Source organism: Euprymna scolopes, chromosome 6 (assembly GCF_053919585.1).
Source record: "Euprymna scolopes isolate OS-2025 chromosome 6, ASM5391958v1, whole genome shotgun sequence".
Taxonomy (NCBI): Eukaryota; Metazoa; Mollusca; class Cephalopoda; order Sepiida; family Sepiolidae; genus Euprymna; species Euprymna scolopes.
In genome coordinates this window covers 86,511,407-86,523,906 of record NC_136487.1, presented here as the reverse complement: position 1 = coordinate 86,523,906, position 12,500 = coordinate 86,511,407, and the positions used below count along the sequence as shown (strand labels likewise).

General features: G+C 35.3%; 1 protein-coding gene across 7 annotated transcripts in view; it reads right to left on the bottom strand.

Annotated features, from left to right (window-relative positions):
- Positions 1-12,500, bottom strand: part of LOC145277762 (hemicentin-1-like) — a 508,122-nt gene that overhangs the window by 382,448 nt on the left and 113,174 nt on the right. The gene's annotated exons all lie outside the window — the stretch shown is intronic.

The following is a 12,500-nucleotide window of genomic DNA, read 5'->3' as shown; positions in this document are numbered from 1 at the left end:
AGAGGGAGGGAGAGGGAGAGAGACAGGGAGAGGGAGGGAGAGGGAGAGAGGCAGGGAGGGAGAGGGAGAGAGACAGGGAGAGGGAGGTAGAGGGAGAGAGACAGGGAGAGAGATAGAGAGAGAGGGAGATATATATATGGATAGATGGATAGAGAGAGATCGATAGATAGGGATTGAGAAAAGAGTAGCAGCAAAGCAATGTTACGAATCGCCTATCGAGCTTTAATGAAATTTAAGACTTTTGGAAAGAATCATGTAGTGTCAATTGTGTAACGTATCCCGTTAATAGTTACGCCTTACGTTCACCATGGATACAATGGAAAAACTAAGCTAACCCCAAACGCCCATAATATCCGCATCTATAAAATGGGAAATTGGAGTCATACAAGAAATAAATTTATAAAGAAAAGCTGATGTATATGAAAGCTAGGAACAAGAGAAGAAGAGGAATTTAAAGGGATAAGTAAGCAAGAAAGGACAAGAAAAAAAAAAAAAAGGTAAAAAATAGAAAAAAATGGCGGCGGAAGATGAGGAAAGGAACAGACACGAGAGAAAAGGAATACGAAGACAAAAAGATTGGAGAAGGTGGAAACGGATGAGGCAGAAGAATCATTGATATTTTACAACTTTAAGTCGTACAAATTACAAAACCAAAAAGTTAGAAAACAACTTATTAGAAACCAGCGAGAGAGTGGGGGGGGCGATCTTATCCGGTCGTAAAATACACTTGAATATATTTAAATTCATGCAAATTTCGTATTTATTATTACAAAGCCAATTCTATATTCAACAATATATTGTACCTAATTATATAGTACCGATTTCAAAAGCTTAAAATAAAAAAATGACTTGGCTGATATCAGCTAGAATTGAAACCAAAGCATTTAGCGCTTCAACCGTGTTCCCTAACATTTGAGCTATCGACAGATAAAAATGATTTTAAAATAAATCACTTCAAGCTATGAATGAATGTGCGCACGCGCAAAAGTAATAGAAATATGTTGGCAAGTTGAAATGAACATTTTGCATTTCAACTTACCGACATATTTCTATACGCGCTATTCATTCATCTAAACAACGATTTTACTATAATAATAATAATAATAATAATAATAGAAAAAAAGGCTTGCTTTTTTTTCTGTTGTTCTTGGCCTTCGGGCTAGGATCAAAAGGTAGTATCTGTTCTCCAGCCATCGTGGGGAGACAAGTAAACAAAACAAAATAAAAAGATTTTACAAGTTACCAGCCATATTTGGTGTATGGTTACGAGTTTCTGTTAATTTCAGTGTTATGTGACCAGTAGTTTAAGAGTTTATCGGTTAAATATTTTCACACAGACACTCACATCTAGTTTTATTAATGTAGAATAAAAATGAAAAAAAAAAGCAAATAATAAAAAATACTTACACACAAAACATGAACGACAATAACAAGCTCTTTTCTCCTTTTTACTTAAAATGATATATGGGTATTTTTATTTGGATCATTTCATTTCTAAGAAATGAATAAAAACCCCTAAAACCTGGCCTTTTCTTATTATAAGCGAAATATATCAGTTACATTAAATCCATCGTAATGAATTGAAGAGGAACTAATCCTGAGATAATTGAAAAAATACATTAGGCTGAATATTGCATAGTGTTTTACAGATTTTGCCAAGGTTTAAAATTCTATGTGAAAAAAAAAAATCATAGTATTAAACAACTAAAAGAAAAACACGAACACTTGTTTCTAAAAGCTGACATTCAATGAGACTTGATCCACTGTGTAATTTAATGGCGTCAAACCACGAGAAAGTAGGCCAATGGCATGACTCGGAAAAAAGTCCCTAGTGTTCAGGGATTTTCTTTAACTTTCATACCGTATAAAAAAAAATCAACAAACATAAAAAATATATTTAAAAGAATAAGAATCTACGCGTATATATTAATACGATAGCGTGTGTTATTTTGTGCGTCACGCTTACATCTTTTTCTTTCGAGTGACTGTCGTTTAATTGTTATGACATTCCATTTCTTGTAATAAATAATTTTCTCAAGAATTCTTCGTAAGTTTTGGTTTCGGTTATAACTAAAGGAACTCAAGCTATATATATTTCTTCATACGTTTTGGTTTAGATTCAAACTCATGCACTGAAGTCATATGGATATGTTTTTATTTTTGAAATCACAACTTTATAATTTATAAGAATCGATAAAAAATTGACACCATACTAATATATACGAAATCTACATAAATTAAAATATCATATTAAAGTGTATTTTACGACCGGGCTACGCTGGGCATCCCTGCTAGCTTAGATAAATACTTTTGCAGTTTTAACAAAAAGAGCTACAATACAATAGTATCAGGACGTCTCCATTTACGCTGAACAGTCACAGAATGCTAACATCAATATATTACATATGAAAGAGTCCGCTGTGGAATTTCCACAGATCCCGCTAGTTTCGTATGATTAATCCTTCACTGAATAAAACAGAGTAAAAATTTTTTCGATATATTTTCTTCCAGTACTAGTTGTACTATTTCCACCTGGAATCTCAACATTTCGGCTGATAAAAACTTGTTCAACCCTAGAATCTGTACGAAATTTCAAACGGAACCCTTTGTTTCATCCACAGGGGTAGTTTGTTCTCGTTCCGTCAGCCATAACAGTCTTAATTCACAATTGCATTCATTGTGTCAACTATATCGAGGATTGAACGTTTAACCTCTAGAAACGTGTCACTTAATCAATACGTAGCAACTTTATCTGTTTTTTTTCTATCTATAGTATGATTGGATAATTGTATTTTTATATCTATTTTTATTTTATTTTATGTGTTTATATGTCTATTTGTCATTTATAAGTTCTAAAACTATTCGACAGAAATTTTATATGAAACATCTTTGGAATATCAGATGTGTGATGGGATGAGGTTGCTGCTGATTCTAATACCAATACTTATAGGCTCCAAATTCATGGGGTAGCATTGAGCAGAATTTGACATTCCGAACGTTGAAACCATTAAAATGATAACACTACTTCTACTATTAAATATTTACAACTTCCAAATGTATTGACAGATATGTACATAAAAGAATGCAGCATACAACATTGGATTGGTAACCGTAAACATTAAAATGCTGCTGTTACTACTCATGAAAATAACATAATTATGAACACCTATAAGCTCCAACCATACTTGTTGAATTCAATCACATTTAGCATAAAGAACCCTTGGGATTTTTATTGGAATAATTGAAAAATAATCTATTTATCTATCTCCACCTATTATATATAAAAAAAAATTAAAAAAATTGTTCGTGTGTGAGTTCATTCCCTATGAACTCGAAAACAGCATGGCTGATTTTTATAAAAATTTCACGCGAATGTACTTTATGTACCTGGCAGTGTTCTTAGATAGGCTTTGTATCGGAATGCCTTTGATAAGTATCGATAATCGAAATAATCCGATGAAAGAAGGAACAGGCGATTTTGACCAAAGTTAACACCTTACACAGTCTACACCACATTTGGTTTTGAGAAGTTTCATGAACAGAAGGTTCTTTGATATGACAGAAGCGCGTTCGAAATGAATTTTTCTATTTAGACCATAATTGAAGCATGATCCTTGCCTTTTGCATTTTAAAACTTTAATTCAAGTTGTTATATATATATATATATATATATATATATATATATATATATATAAATAAATTTATAAAATTAACAGTAGGTTCTCTCCAGTGCAATGGAGACTACAATGTATTTTGGACTATGTCACTGTGGGAAGGTATGTGAAACTTCCTTCGGACGATTAATCGATTTATTGAAAAAATAGGCGATTTCATCAATTTCGATAACAATAAAAATATGTGAGTGTGAAACATTCGTTGATCGTCATTCAATCCCGGTCAACGTCGGATCTTCCTGCTAGTATTAAATATAACACTTCAAATAAATCCCACAACACGTTGGCTAATATAATTAAACCGATAAATAATAGAAAAGTAATGTAGTTTAAATGCAAGGGAGTTATTTCACCGCGTTCGATGAGGTTTTGAAGGAAGCTTTCCTTGTCATGTATGCGAAATTTGATGACACGCGGTGACATCACACGCATGCGTTAAAAAACAACTTTTCTCAGTTTATTTTTCATATTTAGTTTGAATGTGTATTCAAATTAAAGGATATGTTAGTGATTTATCGATTAATTTATGACGATCGGAAACACTGACTGCAGTAAAATGTTAAGATAAAAAAAATGTTTTAAAGGTATAAAACCATTTCTATCTGCAAACTCTTGTCTTTATTCGGTTCTTTTCCGATTTTGAAAAGACTTTCAACCTTCTATACTAGGAAAATGTAATCCGTTGAGTCACCTGATTAGACTGTGATAAATTGTCTGAATCAAGAGAAATAAATTGGCTAATTCAGTTAAATATTAAAATAAAGACACAAAATCAAAAAATTAGTCTCTTTCTTAAATTATGAGTGAAATAGTATTATTTAATGCAGTCACATTTCCTTCTGTTTATAATGGACGAATCCAATCTTTATTTTCTTCGACTTTTAAGAGACGAGAGGGAGAAGAGTGAGAGAGAGAGAGGGATGAGTGAGAGAGAGGGATGAGTGAGGGAGAGGGATGAGTGAGGGAGAGGGAGGAGGGAGAGGGAGGGAGGAGGGAGAGAGAGGGAGGGAGGAGGGAGAGAGAGGGAGGGAGGAGGGAGGAAGAGAGAGGGAGGGAGGAGGGAGGAGGGAGGGAGAGAGAGGGAGGAGGGAGGGAGAGAGAGGGAGGAGGGAGGGAGAGAGAGGGAGGAGGGAGGGAGAGATTAGAGGGAAAGAGAGGTAATGAATAAGAGTAGGGGACATACAACTTATTGAGTAAAAGTCGAAAGACAGAAACTTAGTGGATGTCTTTCTTGAGGAGTTATTTTCAAATCATGGCTAATTAGAACAATTAAAATCACGAACATTTTAACATGTATTTTGTGTATTTAAACTATTTATAGTAAAAACATTTGAGGCATACAAACGTTGATTAATTCAGTTTCAGTATAACAAATAAGAACGTGGTCATTAATGGAGCGTGAAATCCCCCACAGAAAATTTTAACACCATCATGGGTGAGAAGTGAGGAATTTTTTACCCTCATCGCACCGGATTTCATAACCACCCGCGTTCATGTAAATGGAAAAATCTGCAGTCCTGTCGTGGCTCCTGGGTGGCATATAGTTCTTTAGACTTGTATTGAACGATTGTATGTCCAAGGAAAGAAGAGACCAAAGGAAGTAATACGAAAATGTGTGTGTGAGTGTGAGTGTCTGTGAGAGAGAGAGAGAGAGAGAGAGAGAGAGAGAGAGAGAGAGACACGGGCAGCTTCTAATTTTATTTGGTTATTCAAGTCTTGGCACCTGGCGTGAAGAATAATACTCCCTTCCGAAAACGACCGATTCTCGTAGACCTCCGCATACTTTCACCACCACCGGAGTGGCTTCTTTGTGTCGTCGTAATGCTAAAAACAGTGCATGGGTCTTTCTTAAATTAATCCTAAGAGACTCTATTATATCATGGCTAATAATGTTAACAGCTGGCTATCAATGTTGAGATAGAAAGAAAGAGAGAAGGAATGGTAAAGATAATAAAAAAGAACGATGAAGATAGAAAAAAGGAAATAAAAAGAGGGAGAGAGAGAGAGAGAGGGATTGTTGGAAAAGAGAGAAAGTGTGAAGAGTGATAGAGAGAGAGAGTATGAAGAAATGTAAAGAGAGAGAAAAAAAGAGGAAGTGTGTGGAAAGAGGGGGGATTTTTGCAGTCCACCATTAGATATCTGAACAGTTTGTTTTCTTTTCTCTTCTATCAATTGATATTTTGTTTTAAAATAGTCTTTTTATAACTTGATGTCAACAGAGATTTAAAAAAAAATAGTTCTTTTTGTACACATTTATCACCGTTGTACAATTGTCAAGTGAAGGCCAATTCCGTAACAACCTTAAAAACTAAAATGATTTTTTTTCAAAAACCTTTTACCAAAACTTTAAGAAGCAAAAAAAGTCCATGGTCACATGTTCAGTATACATTTAAACGGTTCGATAAAGAAATTGAAAGAAACTATTTTATGCAAGTTTACTCAGCAATAACGATGGGAAATCTTTTTAATACACATTAGCGTATTTCAATTCGATCCGCCATCATCAATCACTATCTGGTAGACGCAGCACACTATGTAGTTCAAGATTGGTAATCGGACTTCGTTTTGCAAGACTTCTAGGAAAAGTTTTTATATACTGCACCTGATATTCCCAAATGGTTTATCTAAATACGGCTAAAATCAATGACATCGTTTATCCCGTGTGTCATCGTGATGATGATGATGATGATGATGATGTGTGTGTGTGTGTGTGTGTGTGTGTGTGTGTGTGTGTGTGTGTGTGTGTGTGTGTATACACGGCATAATCACATTGACACACCGGTCCTCATCAGACCATCGAAGTTAAGGAACGTCGAGCCTGGCTAGTACCAGATGGGTGACCATTTGGGAATTCTAGGCGATGTATGTGCTCTCTGTTTAGCTCGGCATTTGTTTCCAATCGTCTTGAACCTTTACTTACTATTGATATTCAACCACACCGAATCAGGAAAGGTGTGGTTGGAGATAGGGCAACTCTTGCCACAAGCATTCCACGCGTAGGCACCCTTACAGTGAGTACCCATAGTCTGTCAAGACTGAAGGGAGCTACTATATATATATATGTATATAATGACCATATCGTTATCAGTGAAGCGGTCATTTTTTTTATGGTAGTTTCATTATCAACCCAGGCAAATAAGGTATACAAACATATTTTGAATTTTTCATAGATAATTAATCAGAATAACATCGTTCCAAATTTAAAACCTATTTTTTTTTTTTTACAAAAAAAAAAAAAAAAAAATAAAACATTAAATAACTACGAAGACGGGAGTGGCATCATTAAAACGAGCAACCTTTTGTGCTTCAGAATTTATTTTTCTACATAGTCTCCATCATTCTGAATGAATTTTTGCCAGCCTCTTTTGATGCCTCGGTCGTGAAAATCCGAACCGCGCTTTGTCACTCACATTTCTGTTGCCCCTATGAAACCAACGAACCCATTAAACCGGTATGTTATAAACTGCATCGGCTTCGTAGATGTTTTACAGGCGCCGGTGAATGTTGATCGGTTCAATTTTTTCTGCATGGAGGAATTCAGTGACATCTCTGCTTGCAACACACGTCCATGACAGAGGTTGCTTTCTTAGAGTTTCGTCAACATTTGCAACATAGAGATGAAGCTTTCCGGCCATGAATGCATACGCTCAGTCATTATAACAATGCAATTTAGTCGGAAACAGGAATAGGAAGCATTACTTTTGGAACATCCCTCGTATCGATGTATGTCCAGGATCCAGTACATTCAAATTTGTTTTACAATTTTTTTCTATGTTCTCTAACCATGCCTTGTTAATTAATATCAGTATCTACGCTAGAAACAACAACAACCAATAATGGATGCTCACTTTAAAAGAATAAGCGTGATTGACCCATAGCTAATTTTTTACTAGGCGTTTATTTATAAATGCCTCCATTTTAGCAAACTACTGAACCGAATAAAGTACTTGTATTCATCATCAATATTTCAGTAAACATTGGTCTTTGCCACCTTAGCTGTGAAGGGGTGTTCAACGTAGACTATAGCATCGTGGAAAAGTGAAGTTTAGAGTTTGTCGGATATAGCGGATTCACAAAAAGCGCGGTCGAGATTGAATTCACTACACGAGTTTGTAGTGTAATTCAAGTCTTGTTGGTAGCTGAACACTTCTTGCCAGGGCTATCAAGGGTATTTTTTATGTTGACGCCACGGTTTAAGAGAGTCCCATCTAACCTCGAGAAAAGGATAGACAGCGCCAGTTTCTCAATCTGGTATTTTTATCTCGCAGTATATACAGTGCCTCACCTTCCCAAATGGTCACCCATCTAGTACTGGCCAGGCTGAACGTTGCCTAACTTCAGTGATCTGGCGAGAGAACCGGTGTGTCAACGTGATTGTGCTTTAGCGGATTCACTTACGCTATAATATTTCAGATTTGGATAAACACTTCGTTCTAACTACGGACAAATAGTTACCTATGTTCAATAAGCCGTTTCTTCCTAAGTATTGTGTTAGGAATTAGTTTGCCCCAAAGATGTTGATATGACGTAAAGAAACAAAACATGGGCATCGAATATGTTACCGTAAGTGACATGTACTAATGAACTACGGCATTTGTTCAATTGTTCAATTGTTATGGATTCCTATTTTTCTTGTTATCCCTCGCCTCCGTTCACTTTCGTTTTCTTTTTGTATTCTGTCGTTGTCTCTTTCACCCTCTTCAATTAATTTCTCTATCTGTTCCTTTCCTCATCTCCAACCATTACTTACTTCTATTCTTCAGCCGCCTTCCTCCTCCCCTGTATATTCTCTCATTTTCTTCTCCTCCCCCTGCAATCTCCCGTTCTTTCCTTTGATCTCTTCGTCCCCACCTTCTAAAAATTGCCCCTTTACTACTATTATTACTACCACCACCACCGCCACCACTTTGTTCTAATCCCGCATCTGTCTTCTTTTTCTCTTCCTCCCCTTCTTTCCCTTTGATCTTTTCGACCCTCATCTTGTTAATATTCTCTCTTTAGCACACCACCACCCTCTTAACGTTCTCTCTGTCTGGATTTCCCCCTCCCCCATCACTTTCTCTCTCTATATCTTCCGCCATCTCTCCTTCGTTATCTCTTCCTCTCTTTCACTGGTTCTTTCCTTCTCTCTTTCTGGTCGTTTTCACCTCCGTCTTGTTAACATTCTCCCTTTAGTATTGTTACCAAACCGCCACTTATTTGGCTTCCCTTTCATCTTTTCTGTTTTCTTCGCCTCCCCCTCAACTTCTTCCCATTCTCCCTGTGCTCTCACTTCTCTTTTATAATCATAATGGCCGCTAACACTGGTAAGCCATCTCTTAAGTACTAATCATCAATGGATACGCGTATATTCGTTCTTGTTATGGTTACTATGAAATGTGTACAGAACTTGGATATAAGCAAACACTCAAATTCCAATAAGTAGCAAATCTCATGCAAACACTTCTGATAGAAAAGAAAGGGGGGATATGATTGAAAGAAGAACAAATATTATAACTCCGCGGGGATTCATTAGTTCGCTAATCAAACAATATATTGAAAAGAACTTTCAAAATGTACAGAAAACGGCGACACTAAAGTCCGTATTTAGGACACACCTATGTCGGCCAAAAGAAGTTAAAAACGGGTAAAAACATGTTGCATACAAGTGAATGTGCAAGACAGAGGAGGTGTATTCGTTCTATGGAAGCCATATTGTACAGTGTCCCAGAGAGAAGAGACTTCTTATCCGGTCCCGACATCTCTTCTATCCGGGTTAGAAAGGAACATCTGATTTCTTATATCCGGGTTACCCTTACATTAACACATGCTCTAATTTGGGAATAGAGAAAATCTCTCATATCCGTTTTTCTTATATTATGGTCTCTTATATCCGGGTTACACTGTATATAAAGATTAAACTGAATCTAAGTTTCGGGTCTTTGATTTTAAAGTGAAGTATGAACATCTTACAAACATTACTTCTCTGTGGAAGCGGGAGATTGGTTGTTCCCGTTTGCCTAAGTCGCCCTTAACAAGCAATGCCAACGAGTTCGATCGAGAATATTTTATTAACCTTTGAGAATGTCTTACCTGCGGAGGATCTGTAACCCTGCCCATACCTCAATACGAACATCAAACTAACTTCATGTTTAACTTTGCTGCAGTGGTAACCGAGCTCGCAAATAATCGGGAGAGATTAAAATGGGTTGTGGCTTAAAATATGAGATGCTATCGACGATAAGAGAAATTAGATACGAGTATTTTGAAGTAGAGATATGTAGAGAAGGAAAATATGAAAAATAAAAAAATCCAGATTAAATAAAAGAAAAGGGAGAGAAAGATATGCAACTATATAGTAGATAGAGGACGGAGGAGTTTGAAGGATATATATATGAGAGAGGGGAAAGGGTGTATATATAGAGGGAATATATAAAGGAGAGGATAGAAAAGGATAGAGAGAAAGGAGGATAGAGAGAGAAAGATATATATATGAGAGAGAGAAAGAAGGATAGAGAGAGAGAAGGATATATAGAGAGATTAACAATAACACATGTGTAAAAAAGGTAAAAAATACAAAAAAAAAATAATAATCTGCATGTAAAAAAAAATGTTATTTTGAGAAAAGGAGATCGCGTCACCAAACTCTTTCGAATGCCCGTCGTTCCCAATGGCCAAATTGCGTGTAGGTTGGCTGGACAATAGTAAATCACTTGGTTGTCTGCTAATAATGGTCAGCGACAGGCTTTATTATATCGGGTCAAAGATTCCCGATGAACAATTAATTTTGATTATATTCGTGGGATAAAATGGAGAAATAATTGAGGCTTTCAAAACTCAAAAGGCCAGAAATGGACGAAAGAAAGAGAAATTAATCAAAGTCGAACGAGATTTGAAATTGTTGTCAACAGGTTTTATTATGAGATTAGATTAACATAAGAAAAGGAAAGAAAATGAGATAAGACGAGATTAAAACGAATTCTCAAAAGTAGGACAAAATTGTGACACGGCTCATACACACACATATATATATATATATATATATATATATATATATATATATATATATATATGTTAAAACACCAATTTTTTTTTTAATGAAAGAAAGCCTTAGACTTTCGATGTACGTTTTTAAAAGCAAAACTTTTTTCTTCGTTCTACTGGTATTAACTAGGGGCGAACCTACCATAGAGAAAGGATAATATACGTCCGTTATTAATGGAAAACGAAACGGGATCCATTACCATTGAACTTTGGGTAGATTGTTTGAATCAAGATAAAATGAGTTTGCAAAGCCAGTCCAATTAAAAAGAAAATGAACACTAAATAAGAAATACACCCCCACCTCTAGAAGATAAAATCATATCATTCATTTCTTTCCTTCATTCATGTGAAAAGGAAAAAGAAATGGAGGTGTTAAATGACTCACCAAAAACTGGTTTTATAATTTTCTTACGAGATAATATTAACAATAACGGTAAGGGTTCATGGCATTTTTTTTTGTGCTGAGAACCAACTGTAGCATTTGTTTTGATACTGCATTTCAAGTTTTGTCATCGGTCAGTCAAGGATTGGGGCAATTTTAACCTCCCTCCCACCGCTAAACAAATTGTGCATCTTCTAGATACAAATGTGTTTAATCAATGGCTTCGGAGTTCATTAATGTGTTGTTTGCACGACAAAGTAGACAAGATACGCCCTCTTTGATCAATTTAAATTTGTTTTTATCTTCATAAACAACCAAAAGGCCGCCGTAATATTTCCCCCCACCAATACTCTTAATTTTCTTTTGAAATTGACACAGTCAATAAATTAATTTTCTTTTGAAATTGACACAGTCAATAAAATTAAATATTGATTTAGCAGCTGTGTTTGATTTGCTTAACACATGAACGATTAGAAATTTGATCAAATATTTGTTTATAAATAAACAATATCTTCAAAGATTTTCCCAAGATCCGGTTATACGTAACAAAATATATATATATATATAACACGTGAATTATCAAACACGTGTTAGAGAAAAAGTTTTATAAACGTAGATTATGAGAACTAGTAATAGTATACTAACCATTTCCTTTGAAGAGAAAACTAATTAAAAACGCGGGGTACTTTATTCGTTATTACGGACTTATATTTTTGTTCTAAAGAATGGGATATAAAATTTAGAACAAAATAATGGGCATAGTTAAAAAAAAGCGGTGCTAATGCACTTACCGGTCCGCGCTATTTTTTAAATCTTATAATAGGAATAATGGCTCCGATAGCAGTCGCGCCAGGTAGCCCAGGGGTAGAGGTTTAGGCTTCTAACCATGGGGTCCCGATTTCGAATTTCGCTAGATTCAGCCACTCTAATGAGTCATAGACGACGAAATACGTGCCAGTGAATAATTTTATTTTAAACAAATATATATATATATATATATATATATATATATATATATATATATATATATATTCCGTTAAGCTTTCTTTTGTTAGTGTAATGCCTCGTTAAATTAAGTCAAGTGGCCTAGTTTTACAGCCAATAATTATAACTCACACGACATTGCTAAAAGAAACGCACCGCTTTGTTTACTCCTGCAGTCGTTATACGGACTTAATCGTTAATTTAGCGACTGGATTTGGATTTATTTAATACTAGCCTGGGTGCCCGGCGTTGTTTGGAGATATGTGTTGAGCAAAATAGATAAATAATAATAAAATAAATAAATAAATAAAATAATCAATAAATAAAAAAAAAAAAATAATAAAAGTAGTAGTAGGCCGGCAAGCCCGAACCCGTACCGCGAAGGAGGAAAAGACAGACACGATATTACTAGGACTAAAACAATAGCATATTATTTT